This window comes from Macaca nemestrina, chromosome 13 (assembly GCF_043159975.1).
Source record: "Macaca nemestrina isolate mMacNem1 chromosome 13, mMacNem.hap1, whole genome shotgun sequence".
Lineage (NCBI taxonomy): Eukaryota > Metazoa > Chordata > Mammalia > Primates > Cercopithecidae > Macaca > Macaca nemestrina.
This window is the reverse complement of record NC_092137.1, coordinates 117038246-117066085: the sequence shown is the minus strand read 5'-3', so window position 1 is coordinate 117066085 and position 27840 is coordinate 117038246. Positions and strand designations below refer to the sequence as shown.

Genomic DNA, 27840 nt, shown 5'->3' with positions numbered 1-27840 from the left:
TACTTCAAAAAAATGGAAAAGCATTTTTAAAAGATAAGACAACCTGAATTTTCTCTTTTTTTCCCCCCAAATCTGGCCTCCTGAGTTTGTGTGTAAATTAAAATACCGTGGAGGCGGGCCTTGCCTCTGACGATCCTAAACCACTGCTTTGGCCATCGTGAAAATTGTCATCATGTTTCAGCCTCCACTCAGTGCTTGCCAGTTGCTCAAGGTGGGGAGTTTGGCGTTACCTGGGAATACTTTATAACTGTGGTTGTCATCCTTTCTATTGATGGATACGTATTTTGGGGAAGCAGGGAGGAGTGTGTGTTTGGGCAACAGGAGCAGGAAGAATTACAGTGTGGGGATTATAAAATCTGAATTCCAGGAATAACCTGTTTGACAGCTGTGTAATTGAAACAGAAATGACGGAGAGCGAAGAGAATATAGAGGATGCCCTGGTTTCACACCCACCCAGGTCTTTATCTTTTTTGAAAATTTTAACACCCACCCTCCACCCCAACGATAAATGAAACTAGCAAATCTGGAGACTGAGTCTGCGCTGAGTAGCTGACACCTGATGTGACTAACAGTGTTCATTTTATCCATTGTACAGTCTAGAGATTATGAAAGAGCTGTAGGGAATGGAGGCACAGGCCTTGAAAATTCAGAACGGAATGTTAAATTCTTCCTGTCTTGATTCGTTTCTCATTACTGAAGGTTTTCTAAAAGTTTAATCTGCACTGGGGGAGTGTTCTGTTAGAGTCGGTACAAGGTTAGGGAAGCAGGGCTTTGTGGTTCACCATGAAGAATTGTCATTGTCTCATTAAAAATGGGTGGAGTTGGGGGGGGGGTTGGAAGCTGACTGTAGACGTTTTCTTAGGCTAGATTAAGTGTGGATCTTATTGTCTTCTCTTTTCTGCTTTGTGAGTAGAGTTTATCTATCACTTAAACGCCTCTCCTCAGCCCAAACTTCTAGCCTGGGCAGTGTACTTACTGGACTGTGGTCCGAACTTGGGTCAGTATTCTTAGGTGATCTCAAGTGTATTAGCTTGTGTTTTGTTGGTTAACTCTTGGGGCCGGAGCCAGATTTTTGAATTTGAAAGAGAGCCCTGTTAACTCAGCTTGCCGGGCTCAACTGAATTTGGAAGGCTTTGGAAAATTTTGGAGAAGATTGTGTTGCAATTCGCTGAGTGGTTGGTAACTGGCTAAAGGATACTCTCCCGGGTCTGTTGTTTGTTTAAGCATCAGTCAGTTTTTTTCTAACCCAGTTTTTTCTCGCCAAATCTAAGTGGTGATTGTAGTCTTCCAAGTGAATTAGCCAGAGCTTGTTTTTGACCTGGTTACACAGTAGTTGGATTGTTTGTCTTATTTGGTCAGCATGGATGTTAAGGGCAGAGAAGTAAGCCAGAAGGTAATATAGTCTTTAAACCTTAAGAAAAAGGAAAGAATGAAACCCCAGTTTGTCTTTATTGGTTTTAAGAGGTGGGAGCTGTTTATGGTAAGAGTTTAGTCAAGTTCATTGTTATTTCCCCTCATTGCCTTTTTAGTTCCATTCCCCCCAGCCCTCCCAAGCTTTTGAACTAGGTTTGCTGAGCGCTATGTTTGACAAGTATTTGGGATACTGGCATGACACAGCTCTCTGACTACAAAGTCTGTGCAGTTGAGAATTTCTCTAATTATGCAAACCTAAGAAATAAAATCCGTGCAAAAGTTGCCTACAGTCCAGAACAAAATAGTGCCTGAGGTTTTGCTCATAAGCAGTTACATTTTTATATTATGGAAAACTTGAAACATAAAGACTAGAGAGCTCGGTTTATCAGCACATGACTAATCTTGTCTCATCTGTATTCTTCTTCTCCTTTATCTTAATGTAAACCCCAAATGCCATTTCAGTCATAAATACTTGAGAATATTTCTTTTTTACAAAATCACATTGTTGTTATCACACTTGGAAAAATGTCTTACATTTACTGTTAACATTTTCCTGATTGTCTCATACATCAGGAAAATTTTTTTACTCTACGTGTTTTTTTTTTTACTATAACAAGAAGTTCTTTAATGTTTACAAGCAGGTACTGGGAACTTCAGTCTTAGAGGTGGTAAAAATAGCAGAGCATCTCTTTTTTCCTCTTTTTAAGTATTTAATTTCTAGAACCATTTACCATTATGCATAGGAGTTCATTTTGGATTTTTGTTGGATAGGAGTTCATGATTTGCTTGTGGTAGCTTTGGGATTAGATTATTAACGCTCTAGAGTTTGTTTATTGCTGCTAAACATCCTTTAGGATGAATTCGAAAAATTTTTTGTTGCTGAATTGTTACTTATAAAAAGGTCTTTATTTTTAAACATAATTTTAGGTAAAAAAAATCTGGAAGCTGAACAACTTGTGGTCCTAATTTATTTTAGTGTCATTTTCTATTTTTCAGTAGCGCAGAGGTTGCTTATTTTGAGGCAGCTATATATACATGAAGTGAATGAGTGGAAAAGAGAGTTTTCCGAGATTTGATATGTCGTATGAAATAGCTTTTTTTGGGGCGAATGACTCCCCTGCAAAACTGTGCTAATGGTAGACCCCTCATTTATTGAAGAAAGGGAGGGGAGGGGTTTGTGTGTGGCCGTAGGGCTGAGAGTGACCTTTGGGAATGGTAGAAAGGTTAGGGAGTAGTGGGAATTTCAAGGAGATGTTACTTGGACTTCAGGAGAGACAGCCTCTTTAAGCAGTGAGGAGCCACTGAAAGATTTTGTTGGAATTGGGGATCTCTGAGAGTGGGGGACTTGATCCAGTTTTTTGGGGATAACTTCTAATTTTCTGTATCTCTGACAACAGTGGTAAATGGTCTGGTATAGTTGAACAGTATATAACTTCATCTTAAAAGAGGGAGGTGAAAAACAGGGTATATTCTGTTTAGAGAAATTATTTTCACCCTTAGGTTTTCGAGAGAAGGATACTCAATAAACTTAAGATTATAAATTTTCTCTTCACAAGTTTACATTCAGAATACCATGTATTTATAAAAGAAGTGTCTGGTACGATCAGTGAGGACAATGATAGTGTGAAAAATTAAAACCAGAAGTAAATCAAGTTTGTTTCCATGTTATTTTGGATTTTATTGTTATTTTGTTTTGAGACAGAGGTTTGCTCTGTTGCCCAGCATGGAGTGCAGTGGCACCATGTCCACTCACTGTAACCTCCGCCTCCTGGGTTCAAGTGATTCTGCTGCCTCAGCCTCCTGAGTAGCTGGGATTACAGGTGCGTGCCATCACGCCCAGCTAATTTTTGTATATAGAGACGGGGTTTCACCATGTTGGCTGGGCTGGTTTTGAACTCCTGGCCTCAAGTGATCTGCGTGCCTCGGCCTCCCAAAATGCTGGGATTGTATACAGGCATGAGCCACTGCACCCGGCCTTATTGTTATTTTAAATATTTATTTGACCATTTTTGTGTTTTTCTTAGAGTAACTACTGTTATTTTGCATTTTGTGAGCATATGATGGCTGGTGTTCCAAATGTCTTGAATAAAAGACTGCCAGCCGGGCGCAGTGGTTCACGCTTGTAATCCCAGCACTTTGAGAGGCCCAGGTGGGTGGATCACCTGAGGTCAGGAGTTCGAGACCAGCCTGGCCAACATGGTGAAACCCCGTCTCTACTAAAAATACCGAAAAATTAGCTGGGTGTAGTGTCGGGTGCCTGTAATCCCAGCTACTCAGGAGGCTGAGACAGGAGAATCACTTGAACCTGGGAGGCAGAGGTTGCAGTGAGCTGAGATTGTGCCATTGCACTCCAGCCTAGGCAACAAGAGTGAAACTCCGTCTCAAGAAAAAAAAAAGAAAAAGAAAAAGAAGATGGCCAGTCTGAGGACAATTCTGAGTTTTAGAAGGACTGACAGAGGGGAAATCCAGTAACAGTAACGTGGAAGTCAGGGAGTTTAGAATCCAGCAGGTGAAATGTCTGAAATCAAGGTTCACTCAAAGGAGGGACCATAGACTTTGTGGAAGACTGACCCATTCTGACCTTGTCATTGGAGGAAGGGTATAATGTGGACCTTGGAGGTTGAGGACGAGGGTACCCTAGGCCCAAAGACCTTGATGGTAAGGGGAGCTAATGCTAAGCGTTTGCTCATTCCACGCCCATTTGACACTGTGCTAATGGTAGACCCCTCATCTGTTGAAGAAAGGGAGGGGAGGGGTGTTTGTGTGTGGCAGTAGGGCTAAGAGTGACCTTTGGGAATGCTAGAAAGGTTAGGGAGTAGTGGGAATTTCAAGGAGATATTATTTGGACTTGAGGGGAGACATCTTTAAGGGATGAGGAGCCACTGAAAGATTTTGTTGGAATTGGGGATCCCTGAGAGTAGGGGACTTGATCCAGATGTGTGTTGGGAAGGAGTTGGTAAGATGGTTGGCCTTGGGCAGTGGTCCAGTGGCAGGAGGTGAAGGCCGAGGCAGGATAGTGGCTGTGGTGGTAGAGAGGAGGAGCAGTTGGGGTGGATACTTGGGCATTACTCTTTGCTAGATTTAACTTGTTGAAGTCACTCGTTCTTTGCAGGCTTTGGTATGTCCCTTTAAGTGGGTACACTGTTTGGCCACGGTATTAGGAGGAGACTTGGGATTCCCAGCACTTTGGGAGGCCGAGGTGGGTGGATCACCTGAGGTCAGGAGTTGGAGACCAGCCTAGCCAACATGGCAAAACCCCATCTCTACTAAAAAAATAAAAAAATTAGCCGGGTGTGGTGGTGTATGCCTGTAATCCCAGCTACTTGGGAGACTGAGGCAGGAGAATCACTTGAACCTAGGAGGCGGAGGCTGCAGTGAATTGAGATCATGGCATTGCAATCCAGCCTGGGCAACAGAATGAGACTCTCTCAAGAAAAAAAAAAAAAAAAAAAAAAAAAGGGTGGGGAGTTAAAGTTCTAAAATTGCTTTTGATTGCTCAGTGGTAAAGAACCATATAGATTGTCTGGCTTATAAAAATCATTAGGGGCCAGGCGCAGTGGCTCTCACCTGTAATCGCAGCATTTTGGGAAGCCGAGGTGGGTGGATTATAAAGTCAGGAGTTCAAGACCAGCCTGCCAATATGGTGAAACCCCATCTCTACTAAAAAAACAAAAATTAGCCGGGCGTGGTATTGCGTGCCTCTAGTCCCAGCTACTCCAGGGGCTGAGGCAGAAGAATAGCTTGAATTTCCCCAAGAGGTGGAGGTTGAAGTGAGCCGAGATCGCGCCACTGCACTCCAGCCTCGGAGACAGAGCCAGTCTCCTCTTAAAAAAAAAAAAAAAAAAAAAAAAAAAAAAAAAAAAAAAATTTGGAGCAAGTACTTAAACTTTTGTGAGGGATTCTCTAAGTATTATCTTTTAAGTGTAGCAAGCCTTGTTCTTAATTGGAGGTAAGGTCACCCAATGGGGCAAAATGAATTTTGTAGAACTAGATGTTTTCATTAGGAGAAGGTTGTGTCAGCTGATCGGCCACTGAGAGGCATGTTCAGGCTTGTTCTGAGACACAGATTTCCTTCATGCTGGAAGATTCTGGACTTGGGCAAGGTGGGAGGAAGCCAGCCCTGTTGAGCAAGCCCTGTGTGGCTCTCTTCGAGTTTCAATCCCAGACTTTCAAAAACTGTTTCACTAACTCAGAAATACCAAAAGCTCTACAGAAAATCCAACCACCAAACAAAACCCTGCTGCTGATGGGTTTTTAACTCCTTACTGCTTGAAACTTGGTGATAAGTGTACAGTCATTTGCCTAGCTGCAAACAAGTATTTTGCCTTTTTTCTTAACCAATATTTTATATATATATATATACACACACACATACATACACACACACACACACACACGCGCACACACACACACAATTTTTTTTTTTTTTTTTTTTTTTTTGAGACAGTGTCTGGCTCTGTTGCCCAGACTGGAGTGCAGTGGCGCGATCTCGGCTCACTGCAACCTCCCCCTCCCAGGTTGAAGCAATTCTCCTGAGTAGCTGGGACTCCAGGTGTGTGCCACCACCACGCCTGGCTAATTTTTGTATTTTTTTTTTTTTTTGAGACGGAGTCTCGCTCTGTCGCCCAGGCTGGAGTGCAGTGGCGCAATCTCGGCTCACTGCAAGCTCCGCCTCCCGGGTTCACGCCATTCTCCTGCCTCAGCCTCCCGAGTAGCTGGGACTACAGGCGCCCGCCCCTGCGCCCGGCTAATTTTTTCTATTTTTAGTAGAGACGGGGTTTCACCATGGTCTCGATCTCCTGACCTTGTGATCCGCCCACCTCGGCCTCCCAAAGTGCTGGGATTACAGGCGTGAGCCACCACGCCTGGCCAATTTTTGTATTTTTAGTAGAGATGGGGTTTCACCATATTGGCCAGGCTGGTCTCGAACTTGAGTCAGGATAAAGTTTTTTTTTTTTTTTTTTTTGAGACGGAGTCTTGCTCTGTTGCCCGGGCTGGAGTGCAGTGGCCGGATCTCAGCTCACTGCAAGCTCTGCCTCCCGGGTTTACGCCATTCTCCTGCCTCAGCCTCCAGGCGCCCGCCACCTCGCCTGTCTAGTTTTTTGTATTTTTAGTAGAGACGGGGTTTCACCGTCTTAGCCAGGATGGTCTCGATCTCCTGACCTCGTGATCCGCCCATCTCGGCCTCCCAAAGTGCTGGGATTACAGGCTTGAGCCACCGCGCCTGGCCAGGATGAAGTTTTTAGACACACGGAAAGATGACTAGGAAGAAAATGGAGAAGGCCAAGGTAATCTTACATTTATTACTAGTGACCATTGTGGCAGCAATGGTTCTTAGGTTTTATAATGTTATATCACTGCTCACCAAACAGAATTTGTTCTTTTGTTATGGAGCTCATTCAGTAATAAGAGTTGGTGAGTATTACTCAGAAGAGAAGCTGCCTCTTGGGTTGAGTAATTAATAAAGTGATTCATTGGGAGGTAGTTTTTTTCTGTGAGAATCTCTAAGGAAAGATGACAATGCTAAGTTTTAGAACATCCCAAGTTTTAAAAACTGGACTCTGAGAAACTTTGATGTCTAGATAGCATTAGGTATAACTAAACTGGGGAGACAAAAGTGAAAAACGATTAACCATATAAGGGTGGTTTCATGCAGATGCTGTGGATGGTGCTGGGCCCTGTTCTGAGAGTTAGATGCACAGTGGTAAATGAAGCAGATGAGATACATCTACCCTTATGGAACTCAAGAAATACAGGGGGATGGACACAAAATGCCAGATGTGGAATGTCAGTCATACATTCTGTGTTGTCTGCATCCCCCTGGGTCCCCAACCCTGCACACTTGTGTTCAGACACAATGAATGCTCCAACACGTGGAGACGGCACATACTGCAATGTGTTCATTGTAAGTGGCTCAACCTCAGCAGGGCTTCTCTGTGCTTTACAGTAAAAACAAATGACTAGAAAAGTGAAATGAAAAGTTAGACATATAGAATGTCAGTCTACTTTTTTAACTTGTAGAATCAAAAGACATTTTTACTCTGTCAAATTGCTGTAAAAGTTTTTGTTTTCTTTTTTAAAAGCATAAGAAACTCAGGTGATACAAAAGTTTTTGTATACTTTTAATTTCAGAAATGAACTTGCCGTGGTCAGCAGACCAAACTTTGAGGAACACTGAACTGGCAGGATTGAATTTGTAGCAGGGCTGTTAGTGAGCTGTGGGTGGTTGGTGTGTTAGTGAGCTGGAGAATTGAGGACTGTTGTTTGTGCCCAGTAGGTGGTTTTCCAACCCTTTGAACATTGGGGAGCTAGAGCAGGTGCTGCTTACAGCTTTGTGCTTAAGTGCCAAAACGTCTTTGGCCCCTGTGCTTTGGAACTGTCTCAGATATGGCTAAATATGAACAAGTTATCCTATTAAATTTGAATAAATGAAAGAAAAACACCGCTTTTACATTATAACTTTAAAAAATTCTTTATGTGATAAATAGGGCCTTAACTTACCAGTTATGAATCCGTAGTTATTAATCACATGATAGTAAAGTGCTTCTACCTGAAGTCGGAGTCATCCTGTTCTCCAGAAGCATCTGTTTTCAGTGCTTTTAGCTGCTACATCAGAAATTTATTGCTATATTTCTACATTATGTACTTATATGGCCATTTCTTTTATCAGTTTTATACATTTATTGACTTCCTCTAGCAGTAGTTGTACTTATTGAACTACTTAGTTCAATAGTAGTTGAATATTTAACTCCTATATTTGCCGCCTCCCTTAAGTGGGCATGCCGTAATTTTGGGCTAAAGTGATAGTTGTTTCTTTTATCATGACTATGTAAATACCATTTATATGTGAGCTAAACAGTCTCATATGATTACATTTCCTTTTTAAACAACACCCCTGCCCCCACATCGCTTTTAGTTTTTCCTTGGCTTAGTTTTCTTTGTACCTATCATCACCTTCCCCCTCAGATACCCTAAAAGGTATAACAAATGCCTAGCAAAGTTTACTCTTTTTTTTTTTTTTTTTTTGAGACGGAGTCTTGCTCTGTAGCCCGGGCTGGAGTGCAGTGGCCGGATCTCAGCTCACTGCAAGCTCCGCCTCCCGGGTTTACGCCATTCTCCTGCCTCAGCCTCCGGAGTAGCTGGGACTACAGGCGCCCGCCACCTCGCCCGGCTAGTTTTTTGTATTTTTAGTAGAGACGGGGTTTCACGGTGTTAGCCAGGATGGTCTCGATCTCCTAACCTCGTGATCCGCCCATCTCGGCCTCCCAAAGTGCTGGGATTACAGGCTTGAGCCACCGCGCCCGGCCAAAGTTTACTCTTTATCACATTTTCCAAATGCTTAATTTAACACCACACATCAGATAATTTATTGTTGCAGATAACCTTGTTGATTTCAATTTTTTCTCCCTGGAGTTTTCCTCGTAGCTGCGCAGGTATGGTTGCCCCTGGGCCTGGCATGTAGCTATTGTCCTGGAACGTCTGTGTCCTGGGTACTGCAGTCTTCCTTTTTGGTTCACTATCTTATTTTCCTGAAGCACATCCTCTAGTAGTTTTAAAAGAAAGGGTGTATGGGTATTAAGGTTTTAAGTCCTTGTATGACTGAAAATCCCTTTTTCTTGTCACTGCCTCATCTCCTCTTGTCTGGAACATAACTGCTTTCGATTTCTTTAGGGACTAAATCTCTGGTTTCCTGTGGGTATGGAGTGATGTGAGACAGTTACCAGACTGTGTAAGGCAGAGAAAGGGGATCTGGGGCTTTCAGCCACTAAATATGCAAACTTTGATCAGTTCTGATTTTGGCCTTGCATCTCACTTGGTATTGATTTATTCCAAATGATGACCTTCTCAGGGTTTTGTAGGTCCAACTGTCTCACTTCTTTTTGGTATCCTTAGTAGGCACTTAGGTTGTAATTTTTACTTCTTGGTGAGTTACTCCTCCATCCACTTTTTATTTTATCTGTCTTTTGTGTGTGTGTGTGTGTGTGTGTGTGTGTGTGTGTGTGTGTGTGTGTTTTTGAGACAGAGTCTCACTGTTGCCTAGGCTGGAGTGCAGTGGCGCCCTCTTGGCTTACCGCAGCCTCTGCCTTGTGGGTTCAAGCGATTCTCCTGCCTCAGCCTCCCAAGTAGCTGGGACTGCAGGTGCGGACCACCATGCTCGGCTAATATTTGTACATTTAGTAGAAACGGGGTTTGACTTTGTTGGCCAGGATGTTCTCGAATTCCTGACCTCAGGTGATCCCCCTGCCTGGGCATCCCATAGTCCTGGGATTACAGGCATGAGCGACTGCCCCTGGTCTGCCTGTCTGTCTGTGTCTTTTGGAGTACAGTGGTGTGATCACAGCTCATCGCAGCCTCGATCTCCTGGGCTCAAGTGAACTTCCCACATCAGCCTCTTGAATAGCTGGGACTACAGGTGTGCACCACCATGTCCAGTGAATTTTTTAAATGTTTAGTAGAGCTGATATTTGAGCATCTTGCCCAGGTAGGTTACTGGACTCAGGTGGTCTGCCTACCTCGGCCTCTCACCATCCACTTTTTAACTGTCAAAATCTGACAGAAATGATCTCTACTACCTGTCTTCCCCTTTATCTCTTTATTCTTTTGTTTACTTTAAAATCATTTTTATGGGAATTAATTCTTAATAACTCATGTGACCAGTCCACCATGTTTGACCAAAAGTTGTGTCTTTGATTTTGGACTTAGGGTTTGGCTCAGGTGTTTGCTGCTTTTCTTCCAGAACAATAACAATACCAGCAAAACAATAACAATAACAAAAAATAAAAAATGAAAACAAGGGTAAGCAGTGCGTAACCTCTGTGACCTTACTGCATGACCTCTGTCAGAGATACTTAATTTTGGGAGGTGCAAGCCGAGGGAGACGAGGATGAGGAAGAAGGAAAGTGAGGCAAGATGCCAAACAGTGCCATGAGATGTATTAATTACCGTGCTGGCTGCTGCTTTGAACAAATCTTTGAGAGATAGAGGAGTGTGTTCAGCAGTATTTTTTTTTAAAGCAGCTTTATTGAGGTATATATTCTGTACTATGAAATTAACCCAATTCAAGCTTACGTTTCAGTGATATTTAGTAAATTTACTGAGTGGCACAACCATCACCACAAATCAATATTGGAACCCTTTGATCATGCCAATAAGATTCCTCCTACTGATTTACAGTTAATCCCCATTCCAGCCCAGAGCCCCAGGCAACCACTAATCTGTCAGTATTAATTTGCCTTTTTGGAATATTTCATATAAATGGAATCCTACAATGTGTGGTCTTCTGTGTTTAATGTTTTTGAGGTTCGACCATGTAGCCGTGTGGTTCTTTGTTCCTTTTTATTGCTGAATTTTAGGCTATGGTTGTACCACATTTGTTACCTGTTCACCAATTGATAGGCATGATGTTGATGGAACTGCACCTTAAGTCATCCACAGAAAGGAGGGGGAATTTATCTTTTTGGGTTTTCTTATTTCTCTTTAGTGTAACCAAACACTTGGTTCTGATGACCCCGGGTAACTGTCTGGATGAGGGAAAAGCAGTTGGAAGTTTTGTGTCCCTGAATCCTTTATCTTCCCCACTCTTATTATTTGTCATTACTGTGAGTTTATTTATTTATTTTTTGAGATGGAGCCTCACTCTGTCGCCCAGGCTGGAGTGCAGTGGCACAGTCTCGGCTCATTGCAGCTTCCACCTCCTGGTTTCAAGTGATTCTCCTGCTTCAGCCTCCCAAGTAGCTGAGATTACAGGTGTGAGGCACCACGCCCAGCTAATTTTTGCATTTTTAGTAGAGATGGGGTTTCGCCATGTTGGCAGGGCTAGTCTCGAACTCCTTACCGCAGGTGATCCGCCCATCTCGGCCTCCCAAAGTGCTGGGATTACAGGCGTGAGCCACTGCGCCTCGCCTTAAGTCATTTTTAAAAATGTGAATACAGCTTCTTTGTTATCACTATGAAGACAAACTGTTCACTATCAGCAAGGTCACTGGTATTAGGAACGAGGCCAAACGAGTTTTTCCTTCTATTTTTGGGGGGAATTCCCTTGTATAATAGCCAGCTGTTTACCATGTGATGCTAGACTGCAGTTTTCCTTTATTTCAAGCAGAGGCTATTGACTTGCCTGGATTTTAAAAAAACAAAGCAAAATGTGTTTTGGGGGAATAAGTTTGCTCATTTGTTTCAAGTGTGTTTTTCAGAGTATTTTTCTTATATTTTATTCTTAAGTTTTTTTGTGATATCTTTTGTTAGGGTCTTACTACATTCAGATTACATAAAATTAAATTAAATAATAGTTTAGTTTTTGAAAATTCTTGTACTGGAGAGCTTTCATTCTTACCTGCTATGACAGTGACAGAATGCTGTTGACTACCAAAGCCCTTCCCCCCATGAGTTTTTCGGAGACTCTTTATGTAATCGGTGTGTAGTTTTATGACTATTCAATTTTGAGAGGTATGTCAAAGACTGACTATTATCTGAGTTAGGGCTGTGCATCAAGGTACTTAATAATTTGTTGGAGATCCCAGGTTAGACACTGAATATTGCCTAAGGTTGAGTGTGTACATTTAAGTGACAAAATTCGTTGGGTGTATTCATTCACCTGCTAGGGCATGACTCACATTCTAGGGCCATTCCAGTTTGAAGTTGGCATATCAGAGCATCTTAGTTCTCTATATGTACACGTTTTGTCATATGTTCTTGTTCCCCACCTTGATTCCCAGAAAAATCTGACAGGTGTTCAGCTCTTTACTCTTCAGTGATTTCAAGGCTTGGTTTCTGTTTCTTGTTTCATTGTCTACAGATATTTTGAGCCTGCTCTGCTAGTCAAGATTTCCTTTATTTATTTATCTAGTACTTAATGTGTTTATAGTATGTGCCAGGCACCATGCGAGGCTTGCTCACTGGTGACAATGGACAAGAAAGGCAGTCAGCTCATGCCCTTGTGTAGCGTATAGCCTAATGTGTAAGGCAGAAAATGAACACACAGTTAAAGAGGATGATATTGCAGATGGGGAACAGCAGGGGCCTATGGGAATGTGTGACATGATAGCTAAGTCAGAGCTGATAAAACAGATATGGTGGTATGCACAGTGAAGCTTTATGATTTCAATTCAGATGCGCTAGATGAGGCATAGATGTATGTGGAGCAGTGAATAGTCTGCTAGGAGTTAAAACAAGCCACTGAGCTGATGATTCATCATCTTGGTTAGTACTACTTTGAATAAAGATAGGAGGGGTGTGTTCCATTGATTATGGTAATTGACTGCCTCCATTCAGTTTGCCTTGAGCCAGCTGTCTCTCAGGAAGCCTTGCCTCCTACATCTGCACTGTTTGGTGTTCCTTGCTTTTGAGTCTCCTGTATCAGTTAGGAGTTAGCATCCTGAACATTCTCATGTGGGTGAAGGAGGGGCCTTCGTCAGGCCTCAGATTGTCTTATGAGCAGTATCTGGAATAATATCTGGTAAATGGCTGGCCTGAAGTAGGCCACATTCTGCCCTTCATTACACACAGGGAGGCTGCTTTGTTTAGCTGCTGGTCCCCACGATGTTAGGGCTGAAAGGGACCTCTGTAAAATGGGAACAATGGTGTACAGGAACAATGATATTCACATAGTTTTTAATAAGTTTCTGTAGTTCCGGTTATATAACAAAATTATTAAAAGATAAAGTTTTTTTGCTCTTTTTTTGGAGACGGAGTCTCACTCTGTCGCTCAGGCTGGAGTGCAGTGGCGCCATCTTGGCTCACTGCAACCTCTGCCTCCAGGGTTCAGATGATTCTCCTGCCTCACCCTCTCATGTAGCTGGGATTACAGGCATGCAGCACCATGCCTGGCTAAGTTTTGTAATTTTAGTAGAGATGGGTTTTCACCGTGTTGACCAGACTGGTCTCCACATCCTGACCTCAAGTGGTCCATCTGCCTCAGCCTCCCAAAGTGTTGGGAATATAGGCGTGAGCCATTGGCCCTGGCTTTGCTCTTTGATAATATGGACAAAAGAGAATTTTCTTTTTCTAATCCTATTAGGTAAGATGATGCTATAGCTTTTTTTTTTTTTTTTCGATGTTGAGTGAGATATTTCTAACCATTCTGTAATCATACTGGAAAATGGGACTTTGTAGTTACTAATGCTGGCTTTCAAAGTGTGAAATTCTTTTTGCATTATTTTATAGAAGCAAGGGCTTTGTCAGTCATCAACTCCAAGATTGTATTAGACGTTTCATTAGTTTTCTAGTTAATTAGCTGAAAATACATTCTTATTGTTATATGAAAAAAGCGACTTAAATGTTGAATTTTTAAATAGGATGCTTATTTATTTTTTTCTTGTCTTTATACTGTTATTTTCTTGCTGGCTCTGTCAGCTAAGGACTTGCTCTCATTGGTAGTCCATCTTTCCCTTTTTTTTTTTTTGCTTTTTAATGATTCCTTTTGCTGGCTTATTAGCTATAACTTCTACTTAGGTTATTTTATAGGTTGCTTTAGGTTTGTAGCACATGTTTTTAACTTACCACAGTCTACCTTCAAATGATATTATACCTTACTATGGTATACATCCATTTCTACCCACTTGGCCTTATAGTTTTTTAGTGTACATTTTACTTTTATGTATTTATTTTTTATTTATTTATTTTTATTTTTTGAGACGGAGTCTCACTCTGTTGCCCAGGCTGGAGTGCAGTGGTGCGATCTCAGCTCACTGCAACCCCTGCCTCCCAGGTTCAAGTGATTCTCCTCCCTCAGCCTCCTGAGTAGGTGGGACTACAGGCGCCCGCCACTATGCCCAGCAAATTTTTTGTATTTTTAGTAGAGATGGGGTTTCACTGTGTGAAGCCAGGATGGTCTCGATCTCCTGACCTTATGATCTGCCCGCCTCGGCCTCCCAAAGTGCTAGGATTACAGGCGTGAGCCACTGCACCCAGCCCTATTTTTTATTTTATTTTTTTTGAGACAGTATCTCCCTCTCTCGCCCAGGCTGGAGTGCAGTGGCATGATCGTGGCTCACTGCAACCTCCATCTCCCAGGTTCAAGTGATTCTTGTGCCTCAACTTCCTGAGTAGCTGGGATTACAGGTGTGTACCACCATGCCTGACTAAATTTATTTTTAGTAGAGATGGAGTTTCACCATGTTGGCCAGGCTGGTCTTGAACTCCTGATCTCAGGTGATCCACCCACCTCAGCCTTCTCAAGTGCAGGGATTACAGGCGTGAGCCACTGCACCAGGCCGAGAAATTTGTTTCTTAAGAAATATCAAAGACCTTGGCCTTGGGACATTAAGAGATAGTTCACTTTGAACTTCAAGGGTTGATTAATTAAAAGTTTCTGGTAAACCAAAATCTTTTTTTTTTTTTGGAGACAGAGTCTCACTCTGTCACCCAAGTTGGAGTGCACTGGGCACCATCTTGGCTCACTGCAACCTCTGCCTCCTGAGTAGCTGGGATTACAGGTGCGTGCAACCACACCTTGGCTAATTTCTGTATTTTTAGTAGAGACAGGGTTTCATCATGTTGGCCAGGCTGATCTCAAACTCCTGACCTCAGGTGATCCACCTGCCTCCTCGGCCTCCCAAAGTGCTGGGATTACAGGTGTGAACCACTTCGCCCAGCCTTAAACCAAAATCTCGATTGTGCTTAAAATATTTAAGTAAAAAGGTACTTTGCTATAGCATCCCAGTGTTCCAGTTTGACAGTGATCAGTTAACAAATTTCTAATCCCCCTGCTAAGTGCAGTACCTCAGGCCTGTAATCCCAGCACTTTGGGAGGCTTAGGTGGGCAGATCATTTGAGGTCAGGAGTTAGAGACCAGCCTGGCCAACATGGTGAAACCCTGTCTCTACTAAAAGTACAAAAAATGAGCCAGGCGTGGTGGCACGCACCTGTAATCCCAGCTACTTGGGAGGCTGAAGCATGAGAATTACTTGAACTCAGGAGGTGGAAGTTGCAGTGAGCCGGGATCACGCCACTGCACTCCAGCCTGGGGTGACAGAGTGAGACCTTGTCTAAAAAAGAAAAAAAAGGCTGGGTGCGATGGCTCACGCCTGTAATCCCAGCGCTTTGGAAGGCTGGGGCAGGTGGATTGCTTGAGATCAGGAATTCAAGACCAGCCTCACCAACATGGCGAAACCCCATCTCTACAAAAATTAGCCGGGCGTGGTGACGGGTGCCTGTAATCCCAGCTACTCGGGAGGCTGAGGCAGGAGAATTGCTGGAACCCGGGAGGTGGAGATTGCAGTGAGCTGAGGTAGCTCCACTGCACTCCAGCCTGGGCGACAGAGTGAGACTCCATCTCAAAAAAAAAAAAAAACAACAAAAACTTTTCTCACCTCAGATGGCCTTATGACAAGAGCCAATATTTTAATATCTTTGTCTTAGAACCTCACTCATACAATAGAGACAATCCTCAAATCCAATCCAGAGAGTGTTGCTTCAAGGAACAGTGGTGACTTTTTTTTTTTTTTTGAGACGGAGTCTCGCTCTGTCGCCCAGGCTGGAGTGCAGTGGCCAGATCTCAGCTCACTGCAAGCTCCGCCTCCTGGGTTCACGCCGTTCTCCTGCCTCAGCCTCCCGAGTAGCTGGGACTACGGGCGCCACCACCTCGCCCGGCTAGTTTTTTGTATTTTTTTAGTAGAGACGGGGTTTCACCGGGTTAGCCAGGATGGTCTCGATCTCCTGACCTCGTGATCCGCCCGTCTCGGCCTCCCAAAGTGCTGGGATTACAGGCTTGAGCCACCGCGCCCAGCCAGGAACAGTGGTGACTTTTAAGATAGATTGGAAGTCTGATGGTGCTACATGAATGCTAAACAATCAAGTCTTTTCAGGTTTAGTTTAATAGTTATTATTCTTATACTTTCAAAACCATTTTCATGTAATTTTTTTCAACTATTTGTTAAATGTTAGTAAAAGAGGAACTACCCGAACACAGATTTTATCCAAGCAACCTGTTTAGAATAAATTATAGGGAAAGAAGGTTTCATTAAAATGCATTTCCTGTACTTGTGAAGAAACTTGTTGAGAAATTAGCTTTGAGAAAGTTATGCCATCTTTATGCAACATATTTATATAGTTAAGAAACATAATTAGCTTACATTTCAAAAGAGGCTGTTTTTTTTTTTTTTTTTTTTTTTTTTTTTTTTTTTTTTGAGAAGGAGTCTCGCTCTGTCGCCCAGGCTGGAGTGCAGTGGCGCGATCTCGGCTCACTGCAAGCTCCGCCTCCCGGGTTCACGCCATTCTCCTGCCTCAGCCTCCCGAGTAGCTGGGACTACAGGCGCCCACAACCGCGCCCGGCTAATTTTTTGTATTTTTAGTAGAGACGGGGTTTCACCGTGGTCTCGATCTCCTGACCTTGTGATCCGCCCGCCTCGGCCTCCCAAAGTGCTGGGATTACAGGTGTGAGCCACCGCGCCCGGCCTCAAAAGAGGCTGTTTAACAAAACAGTTAGAAAACCCCTCCCTATACAGTGAGAAATATATTGTACAATTATGTAACTAATCATAGTAATTTTATTTTCCCCAAATAACTACAAGAACCTTGTCTTCCCCTTTATCAAAAAACCTTGAGAAAATGAGCCTTCTTAAGAAGTTCGACACTGATACCAGCCAGATTTAAATCAAAATGGAAATTAACATTCCTTTCTAAATCATGTGCAGAGTTCATTTGAACATTGTGATAATTTCCATGTAAATCTGATATGTAAATGTTAGGACTAGGAGGAGGTTTGAAAATTATCTTGTTCAAACTCTCTGGTAAAAGAATGGAGCTAAAATTTGTTCCATAGGCTGCAGTCCGCTTCCGGAATCACAGAACTCATCAGTCACAGAAATGGGACTAAAATACCTTCTCCTAGTTAAAAAAACCAGCTTAAGAAATTCTTGCCACTCAACTTTTCTTCTATGAATCTCTCAATAATTTTTCACTACTCAGAGAATGTGGTAAAAGTAAGAGGCTTCCAGACCCAAAAGAACGAATGTATGTGAACTACAGACCTGCATTAGTCTGTTAGGGCTGCCATAACAAAATGCCACAGGCTGGGGGTTTCAGTAATATAAATCATTTTCTCATAGTTCTAGAGGACAGAAGTCCAAGATTGAGGTGTTGGCAGAGTTGGTTTTTCCTGAGGCTCTTTTTTCTAATTTGCAAATGGCCACCTTCTTAGCCTTTCCTTTTGTGCACCCCTCCCTGGTGTCTGTGTCCAGATTTCTTCTTACAAGGACAGCAGTCAGATTGGATTAAGGCTCACTCTAACAGCCTTATTTTAATTCAGTCACTTCTTCAAAAGGCCCTGTTTCTAAGTCTCATCGCTTTCTGAGGTACTGGAGATGAGGGTATGTGAGTACCCTCATGTCAGTAATTTGTCAGTAATTTCTGGGGGGCACAGTTTTAGCCCATAACAATACTGTAAAGTTTTTCTCGTACTGAAGACACGGAAAATAATTTTGCTCTAAAGTGCTAATGATTTATTAACTAACACAGGTGGAATATCCCTTGTCTGAAATGCTTGGGACCAGAAGTATTTCAGATTTGTTTGGATTTTGGAATGTTTGTATTGTATTTATTTATTTATTTTATTTTATTTATTTATTTTTTTTATTTGAGACGGAGTCTCGCTCTGTCGCCCAGCCCAGGCTGGAGTGCAGTGGCGCGATCTCGGCTCACTGCAAGCTCCGCCTCCCGGGTTCACGCCATTCTCCTGCCTCAGCCTCCCGAGTAGCTGGGACTACAGGCGCCCACAACCGCGCCCGGCTAATTTTTTGTAATTTTTAGTAGAGACGGGGTTTCACCGTGGTCTCGATCTCCTGACCTTGTGATCCGCCCGCCTCGGCCTCCCAAAGTGCTGGGATTACAGGCGTGAGCCACCGCGCCCGGCCTTGTATTGTATTTAATGGTATATTATTTCTAATCCAAAAGTCTGAAATCCAGAATGCTCCAGTGAACATTTAGTTTGAGAGTCATGTTGATTCTCAAATGGTTTCAAATTTTGGATTAGGGATACTCAACCTGCAAATTTTGAACCTTGTTTTTTTAAACTAAAAATTACATAGGGTCTTCTAATCCAGGGGTCCTCAACTTCCGAGCTTCAGACCAGTACTGGTCCTTGACCTAATAGGAGCCAATCCGCACAGCAGGAGGTAAGCAGTGGTCAAGCGATTGAAGCTTTATCTGTATTTATAGCCACTCCCCATTGTTGGGCAGGCTATGGGAGCTCCCCATAACCTGAGCTCCACCTCCTGTCAGATCATCGGTGGCACTAGATTCTCAAAGGAGCATGAACCGCATTGTGAACTGTGCATATGAGGGATCTAGGTTGCACATTTTTTCTGAGGATCTAATGCCTGATGATCTGTCACTGTCTCCCACCACTGCCACCCCCCGCCCACCTTCGAGGAAAAAGTTTCTTCTGTGAAACTGGTCCCTGTGCCAAAAAGGTTGGGACTGTTGTTCTAATCAGATAAATAGCGTATTCATTAGTATATACATTCAACACAAAAATACTACAGATGGCCAGGCGCGGTGGCTTATGCCTATAATCCCAGCACTTTGGGAGGCCGAGGCGGGTGGATCACGAGGTCAGGAGATCAAGACCATCCTGGCTAACACTGTGAAACCCTGTCTCTACTAAAAATACCAAAAATTAGCTGGGTGTGGTGGCGGGCGCCTGTAGTCCCAGCTACTTGGGAGGCTGAGGCAGTAGAATGGCGTGAACCCGGGAGGAAGAGCTTGCAGTGAGCCGAGATTGCGCCACTGCACTCCAGCCTGGGCGACAGAGCGAGAGTCTGTCTCAAAAAAAAGAAGAAGAAGAAAAAAGAGAACTACAGATGCTATTCTAGATGATGGAGATAAAGAATTGGCAGAAAAAAAAAAAAGATCGTGTTTTCATGGGGTTTAAGACGACAAAGTAATATATCAGTGAGCCTTTGCTGGGTAGCAAACCATGACTGAAACTTGCTGGCTTAATGTTACATAAGCATCATCTTGTTTGCTAATACTTTTGTAGGTCAGTAATTTGGATCGGGACATACTCAGTGTGGTAGTGTGGTGGCTCTTCTGTTGATCCCTTCTAGGATCCCTCTGGAAGCTGAAGTCAAATGGCAGTTAAAGTGGGAGGGGGGCGAGCTGCATGGTGTGACTTGGGTTGGCCGGCTTTTTAAGCACCCTGGCCTTTTCTTTCCCATATCTCAGTTTTTTCTTTGTCTCCTCTCTTCCTTTTGTTGTTCCCTAAAGAATATTTTAAAAGTTTCGAGTATTAACAAAATATTCAACTTTTGGGGAATGAGGCGGAGATACAGTACATGAAAATAAATATGTACATTTAATATCTTCATTTTACACAAGAATCTAATCGTCATTAATGGCAGTGTTGTGGCATGCCCTGTTACAGCTGAGAGTTAGGGTTTTGCATTCACTGATTTGGGTAGAGTGATAATACCAAAATGACAAATAAGTCATGAATTTTGCCTGGGCTTCTGGTGCTCAAATACCTTAATTCATGGATGGCAACACTCTATCTGCTTTTCTTAGCTCAACAGGAAATGAGAGTAGGGCTTGGGCAGGAAGAAGTCATGCATACCCAGTTCTCAGCGTGCGGCCTTCTCATTGGTTGTTTAGGAGAGCAAACGAAGCTTGTCTCCTTCCCCAAAATGTTGATAACGAAGGCGAAATGAGATATAGCTACAGGTAAACTAGATTGAATCTGCTGTTTATGTGTTGGAAGATGACGTTTGAAGATGAGTTTTAGTTCTTAGCACCAGTACAACAAATGATGGGATTTGAGGTTTAAGTGCCTAAGTTTAAGGGTCTCGTATAATAACTCTTAATTTCTTTTTGTGTCAGGAAAAGAACAAACTCTTGCCTTGAATTAACCAGGTATTTTTAAAAATCATAGACTTCTCTCATTAGAGGAAATGGCCTGAATTCCATTTCCAGGTGACTTTTTAGCTTTAAAGGAGGGGCACATGGGATTGTCTGTGGTGTGGCATCTGCAGTGCACAAGCCATTTGTTTCTGGAAACAGTCTCACAAGCAGTGATCTTGGTGAGTTTAGGAATGAATCAGGATTGTGCTGAACTCAATGAGGACTCATTAGCCTTGGATAATATGATTCTATAAATTAACGGAAATGGAGAGGGTGAAGGCTCAGGAGTAGAGAGAAAATAGGATGACACTGGAAGCTAGGCTGACTGGTGGGGGTTTTGGAATCAATGTGCTTCAACTATTAGTTGAATAAGCATATAGTTGAATTAGTAGAGTGGGAGACTTGACCCTTGACTGTGTGTTATAAAAAAAAAAAGCTATCTTCTCTGGGCACGGTGGCTCATGCCTGTAATATCAGCACTTTGGGAGGCCGAGGTGGGCGGATCACCTGAGGTCAGGAGTTCGAGACCAGCCTGACCAACATGGGGAAACTCCATCTCTACTAAAAATACAAAATGAGCCGGGCGTGGTGGCACATGCCTGTAATCCCAGTTACTAGGGAGGCCGAGGCAGGAGAATCACTTGAACCTGGGAGGTGGAGGTTGTGGTGAGCCAAGAACGTGCCATTGCACTCCAGCCTGGGCAACAAGAGTGAAACTCCGTCTCAAAAAAAAGCTATCTCGAGTACTGACATGGTCCACCATCTCTTTTATGTACATTTCCTCACCTTAATTTTTATTTTGCATATGCATGGAGAGGTTAAGTAACTTGCCTAAAGACACATAGCCAGGAAACAATTGGAGAAACCAAGTGTTAAGGCATTTCAGTCCTGACTTCTGAGTTTAGCTCTTAACCTTTTTGCCAGGTTGTTTCCCAGGGTATCGACAGGTTTGGTTGGTAGATAAGATGTGATTTGGCAGAGAGAGGCTGCGGGGGTTTAGGGCCAGCGCTAACAGTGGGAAGACAGGGAGTGTGGATGGCTTAAGGGGGGATTGAGAGGCAAAGGAGGTGCTGAGAGGAGCACAAGTTGCCAGTCCTGAAGCTTTCCTTTTTCTCGACTTTTCTGTGTCTTCCTTAGAGCCTCTCATACTTTAATGTGCATTCAGTCATCTTGGGAGCTTGTGAAAATGCAGATTCTGATTCGCTGGGTCTGTGATTCTGCATTTCCGATACGCTTCCCCAGTGATGCTACTGTAATTCCATACTTCGAATAATAAGGAGTAGTAGGGCAAAGAAGTTAGCGTGGGGAGTGTTGGTAGTTCACTGGAACACAGCTGCTAGGGTGGGTTATTTGGACTAGGGTTATGTCCTATCCATGTGGTGTAAAGTGTCTCGGCTATCTGTACATTCAAATCGATGATTTTGTGAACAGATGATAACTTTCAGTTGGGACTGTAGTCTTTCTGAGGCTCACAGGATGTTGATGTAGGAAGGGGTGTTAGAGAATGTGCAGCTTAACCCCTTAGCTTATGGAGAGTGAGGGACTTTGTGGCCTACGCAGAGCTAGGTTCGCAGATCTGGCCTCTTTTATGCTTTCACTCTCCGTCTGTCTGGGTTGGGTTGGAAGGCAGTGCAGTGAAGTGCTACTGTCTTCCCCTCTACTATTTGATGATTTGGTGACGTGACAAGGTCATAAATGGATTATGATTCTCAAATTCCATTTCATTTTGTAGTACATTTCCTGAACAAAAGTAAGTGTTGGAGAGAGCGAATGAATAAAAGGGCTGGTTTCTGGGTGAGGTGGCTCACAGAGTGGGTCAGAGGCCAGGACTGCCCCTAAGCCGTGGCAGTAAGTTTCTAGTGAAAATAGATGACAGCCATTGTGGTGTTTTGGAGAAGGCAGCAGACCCAGACAGTGGCAGGCTTTCAGGCAACAGCTGTGTTTTGAGGCCCCAGGAAAGAGGGGGAATGTGGGCAGGTGTAAGTACAATCAGGGAGAAACTGGGGAAAGACTTTTAGGCAGGCTTTTTGGTTCTTGATTATGTGGTCTCTCTTGTACCTAGGAAAGCAGACAGTAAAAAGTGTCGTTGTTGGAATAGAAAATTCAAATGCCTGACTGTGAGAATAAGAGTTCAAAAAGGGCACTGGGCGTGGGGGCTCACGGCTGTAATCCCAGCACTTTGGGAGGTCGATACGGGCGGATCACAAGGTCAGAAGTTCAAGACCAGCCTGGCCAATATGGTGAAACCCCGTCTCTACTAAAAATACAAGAATTAGCAGGGCATGGTAGCGGGCGCCTGTAGTCCCAGCTACTTGGGAGACTGAGGCAGGAGAATTGCTTGAACCCGGGAGGCAGAGGTTGCAGTGAGCCGAGATCACGCCACTGCAGTCCAGCCTGGGCGACAGAGTGAGACTCGGTCTCCAAGAAAAAAAAAAAAGAGTTCAAAACAGGAGAGAATAGTGGATGGAAGGTAGGAAGAGTCTGAAGCTTTAAAATACTGTTGAGAAAGAAACAAGGAAAAAAATCAGTCTGGACCGAGATTTGTACAGCACAGTTGTACTTAAGTGTTTGTGTTTTTTGGGGCAGTGGGTAAGGTCAGTGTTGTTGTTGTTGTTTTTTTTTTTTGATACTCCTGTCGTCCAGGCTGGTGTGCGGTGGCATGACCTTGGCCTGCTGCAGCCTCCACCTCCCAGGTTCAAGCAATTCTCCTCCCTCTGTTTCCTGAGTCGCCGGGATTACAGGCTGCCACCACCACACCTGGCTAAAGTTTTTGTATTTTTAGTAGAGATGAGGTTTCACCATGTTGGCCAGGCTCGATTTGAACTCCTAAAAGTCAGTGGTTTTTATGTTGAAGTCTTGGGACTATAGAATGATAGTTTTGGAAGGAACTTCAGAGAGCCTCTGTGCATCTCCCATGTTTTTCCTAGAGAAAGCTCCAAGGACCCAGTGAGGTGGAGGGACTGACTGGCTGAAAGATATGTCAGCATATAGCAGACTGCCAAATGAACCTTCGCATTTTTGCCTCAAATGATTTGAGGACACTCTGGGTTTCTCTCATCTTACTCATTAAAACAAAATACAACACTTTTACTGAGCGCCCTTTATGAGCGGGCACTGATCTTTTCATCATTTTTCTTAGATTTTTAGATTGTGCTTTCTGAAAATTTACATATTCAAGTTAAGTAATCTTTTATTACTGTTTCCTTGATGGGGAATAATTACTAGATCTAGCTCTTGTAGGTCTTAATTTGGAAAACCAAGTTGAATTATTGCTGAATTTTTGGTTTAGGCACAGTTGATAACATTTTGCATTTTGTTGCATCAGGTCAGTCTTTAGAGAATAACATTTTTAATACTTCATTTTTCCTATGAGTCACATTAATAAAAACCACATTTAAAATTTTGTCCTTTCAAAGCACTGTACTGTGGCTGAATTGCATTTAGTGCTACTCATAGGATTTTTACTAGCATTAATTCAGATCTTCCAGTTATTTGAAAGTAGAGAAATAACATTTCCGTTTTGCAAATATGCCTTTACAATTTAATTTCCACTATAGAACATGTCAGTAGACTCTGAGGTTTAAAAAATAGGATGAAAACTGATACTAGTAATTGTCAATACATCATACAAGACATTGATACAGAGATAATACCTTAAAGCAGACTTGATAATTCAAAATCCACTTCTGAATGGCTTTGGAGAGGTGCAGTTTTTTTCTCTGGGGCATTTTGAAAAACTATTTCCAAAGAGGAGATTGCCTGAGTTTTGTGAAGGAGGGATAGCTGATTGGGCAGGACAAAAAGACTGGAGGAAATAGCCTGTCTGAAATATCTTTGAGTAGTGTGTTAAGGGTTGGGTAGTATATTGCCTTTTTTTTTTTCTTTTTTTTTGAGATAGAGTGTCGCTCTGTCGCCCAGGCTGGAGTGCAGTGGCGCGATCTCGGCTCACTGCAGCCTCCGCCTCCCGGGTTAAAGCGATTCTCCTGCCTCAGCCTCCTGAGTAGCTGGGATTACAGGCACATGCCACCATGCCCAGCTAATTTTTGTATGTTTAGTAGAGACTGAGTTTTATCATGTTGGTCAGGCTGGTGTTGAACTCCTGACCTCGTGATCCACCTGCCTTGGCCACCCAAAGTGCTGGGATTATTACAGGCTTGAGTCACTGGTGCCTGGCCCCTGCTTTTTGTTTTTCCTAAAGCCTTTCGACCCACCTGCTCAGAAGGAGGTGGTAATTGGTTGAGAATTCAAGAATTGTTACAAAGCAAGGGTGTGTTTTCCCTAGCAAATATAGTATTTAGAGCAGAGCCCCTGCAAATCCCCTAAACCCAGTAAAAGCCAGCAAGACAATAAGCCCATCTTCAGCTGATAGCAACTTCTTTGGCTAGTCGTATTCCCTGACTCGTGCTGCACCCGATGAACAGAGTGCCTACTGAGACCTTCCTGTGGGCCTTGAACCTGACCGTCGTTTACAATAGAGGAAGACGGAGTGAGAAATCTGAAGGAAAAGCGTGGCAGAGGCTCTCAGCTCTGGTGCATCTTGGTATATCTTGGGGAGCTTTAAAGTCTCACTCTAAAGCAGAGAGTCCTAACCATGTCTGTAATTTGCAGTCACTTGAGGAAAGAAAAAGATCGATGCCTTTGCTGCAACCCCAGGATTGAGTATTGGGGTTTTCAAAACCTTATGGATTATTCTGATGTGCATTTGAGCTTTTAAACCATTGAGTTAGGACAGTATCTGTCTACTGGAATTGGCCAGTTATGGCCCTGCAACTCCGATGAAGGGTGAATTTGAAAGTTTTGTGTGCATTTTTCTCGTTTTGTTTCTTTTACCTTCATTTATGATAGCCCAATTTTGGGAAACAGATTCGGTTCCTTGTGGGAATTTGCTTCTTAGCTAGTTTTATATTTGAGAGAAGGAGTAAATAAAGGTCTGCGTTTTTCTTTTCTTTCCCTCATTCTCCCATCCCCACCATGGAAAGATCGTGAGTTACAGTTGATTTTCTGATTAACTTAAAGCTTTCAACTAGGATTACATTGGAAGTTCTTCCTTTGAGAGTGTATTGTTTTCAGTTTGTAAAGCCCTTATCTCATAAATACAACTTTACACGTAACTTTGCTAGAGGACGCTTTTTAAAGGATGCCTGTATTGTTTTTGGAGGAAGCGGCTTCAGAAGGCTAAGGACTAAAATTTTGGTTTCAGAATTTATTTCCTATCCATGTTCTCTATGTTGTATAGCATCACTCATAGTTGAGTTGAACTTGCAGCCATCAAACATTGGCATTGTAGTAGCAGTATACGGCATCTGTATTAGTCAGTTCTTCTACTGCTGTAAAGAACTCCCTGAGACTGGGCAATTTAGAAAAGAGGTTGAATTGACTCACAGTTCCATATGGCTGGGGAGGCCTCGGGAAGCTTACAATCATGGCGAAAGGCAAAGAGGAAGCCAGACATCTCCTTCACAAGGCGTCAGGAGGGAGAATGAATGCAGGAGGAACTGCCAAACACTTAAAAACCGCCGGATCTTGTGAGAACTCACTATCACGAGAACAGCATGTGGGAAACACTGTTATGATTCAGTTACCTCCACCTTGTCTCTTCCTTGAGGTTTATGGGGATTATAGTTCAAGATGAGATTTTGGGTGGGGACACAGGCAAACCATATCAGCATCTTATTGAGGATGTTCCCCTCCTTTTTGCATATAATGCAAACATCTCATTGTATAAACTAATATGCTAGTAATGTATTGTAAATATTTGTACTAAGTATAGGAGAGAGTTGCTGAAGATGTTTAGATGCATATCTTACATGGTAAGGGTAAGAAAAATAGGCTTTGGATAAGCACAGAAGGTAGATAAAGTAGGTTATAATATGCTTTTTGCCCAACCTCTGGAGAACTGTGAGAGTCACTGTTTATCTTCTGTTGGGTTTGGCTTAAGAAAGCCTCTCCCCTTGTGTAACTTGTGTGCCTTGAGTGGCTGAGCTCCTGGGCCAGAATCCAGGTGAGTTCTCTGTAAGGATGGGTAAGACTAGAGGTTTCACCTTAAACAACTTAGAAATGACTTTTGAAGGTTTGAAGCACTACCTACTTGTTTTTAAATGCTTTTTTGTTGCCAGCCTTGCTTTGTTTTTTACACTATGAGAGAGATTGAGAAGAAACCATAAACTGGTCTGGTGGAGTTAAGTAACCCTAGAATTGGAGGAGGAGATTTTAGGTTAACTAGTTAAACTTCTTGTTTCAGTTCAGCACACCCTCTCACAGCATCTCATGCCAGTCTTTTGCCCTTTTGTCTTGCAAACTCCGAGTGACAGGGCCTCCTGGCCACCATTGTTTACTACATCATTCACAGTTAGGAAGGTCGGCTGACATTTTCTTCCCTATAACTTCTGCTTTAGTAAGTGATGACTAGCCAGATAGTGAAGACCTCAATCATGTTTCCCTAAGGCTTCTTAGCTGTAGACTGAGCATCTTTAGTTTTTACTATGTTTGACACATCTTTTTTTTCTGTCTTACGTGGTATTTATGGATGTGCTTTAGTTTGATGATGACTTATTTAAAAACGGTGGTGCTTGGGGATGGACCCAGCATTCCAGCCAGCCAATCAGTGTGCAATGTCCTGTGCACTTGCTTGCCAGGTTCTGGTCACCGGAACAGCCCAAGATGACAGGTAAACAGGCAAAGCTGTGAGGTTAGTGAGTGGCAGTTTCTTAAGGGGCCAGGAGGAATTTCCCTCAGTAGTACACTGGGAGGATTAGTGATCTTGAGCCAGATCCTGTCATCTGTTTGGACCCTCAGGTTCCTTTTATACAAAAGAAGGGCTGGGTCATTATGGGCTCTCATTCCTTTTTAAAATGTTGAGTGCTTTCAAAAGGCGGCAGTTTCTGAAACCTCTATCTACTACAGGGATTTAGTAGAAGGTGATTGGGATTTATTGGGCTCCTGGTTCCACTCAAAGGCTAACACCAGACGGTGTTTTAGGTCTTCATTTGTCACTTGGTTTGGTATTTCTGCCACACTTTCCACATTCTGATTTCTCTCTTAGGAGGGAATGAAAACAGGATCAGCTTTGCCTTTAGAACTTAAGGAATATGTAGTTCTCTTCCACCTGTGGGTGATTCACCTAGAGAGATTACAAAACAAACTTATTCTAGTACTACTTCTACATAGATCTATGGATAAGGCCCAGAAATCTGTATTTTTTTTTTTTTTTTAAAGCTGGCAAGTGACTTCTTAGCCAGGTTTGGGAAGTATAGTTATGTGCATATAAGGATGTTTTAATCCATGATGGACCTAATATATGATGGTGGTCCTATAAGATTATAATATTGTGTTTTACTATATGTTTTCTGTGTTTAGGTACGTGTAGATACACAAATTGTAAACAGTACTCAGTTCATTGACATGCTGTGCAGGTTTGTAGCCTAGCAGCGATAGCTAGACCATGTAGCCTTGGTGTGGAGTAGGCCATACCATTGAGGATTGTGGAAGTACAGTCTAATGTGATGCTTCTTACATGGATGAAATTGCCTTTCACAGAACGTGTCCTCATCGTCAAGCAACACGTGACCGTACCAATTTTAAAAGTATTTGCTT

At 42.9% G+C, this 27840-nt stretch overlaps 1 protein-coding gene across 50 annotated transcripts in view; it reads left to right on the top strand.

Annotated features, from left to right (window-relative positions):
• The window catches only part of LOC105490119 (mitogen-activated protein kinase kinase kinase kinase 4), a 190852-nt gene that overhangs the window by 1084 nt on the left and 161928 nt on the right, over positions 1-27840 (top strand). The window lies entirely within an intron of this gene.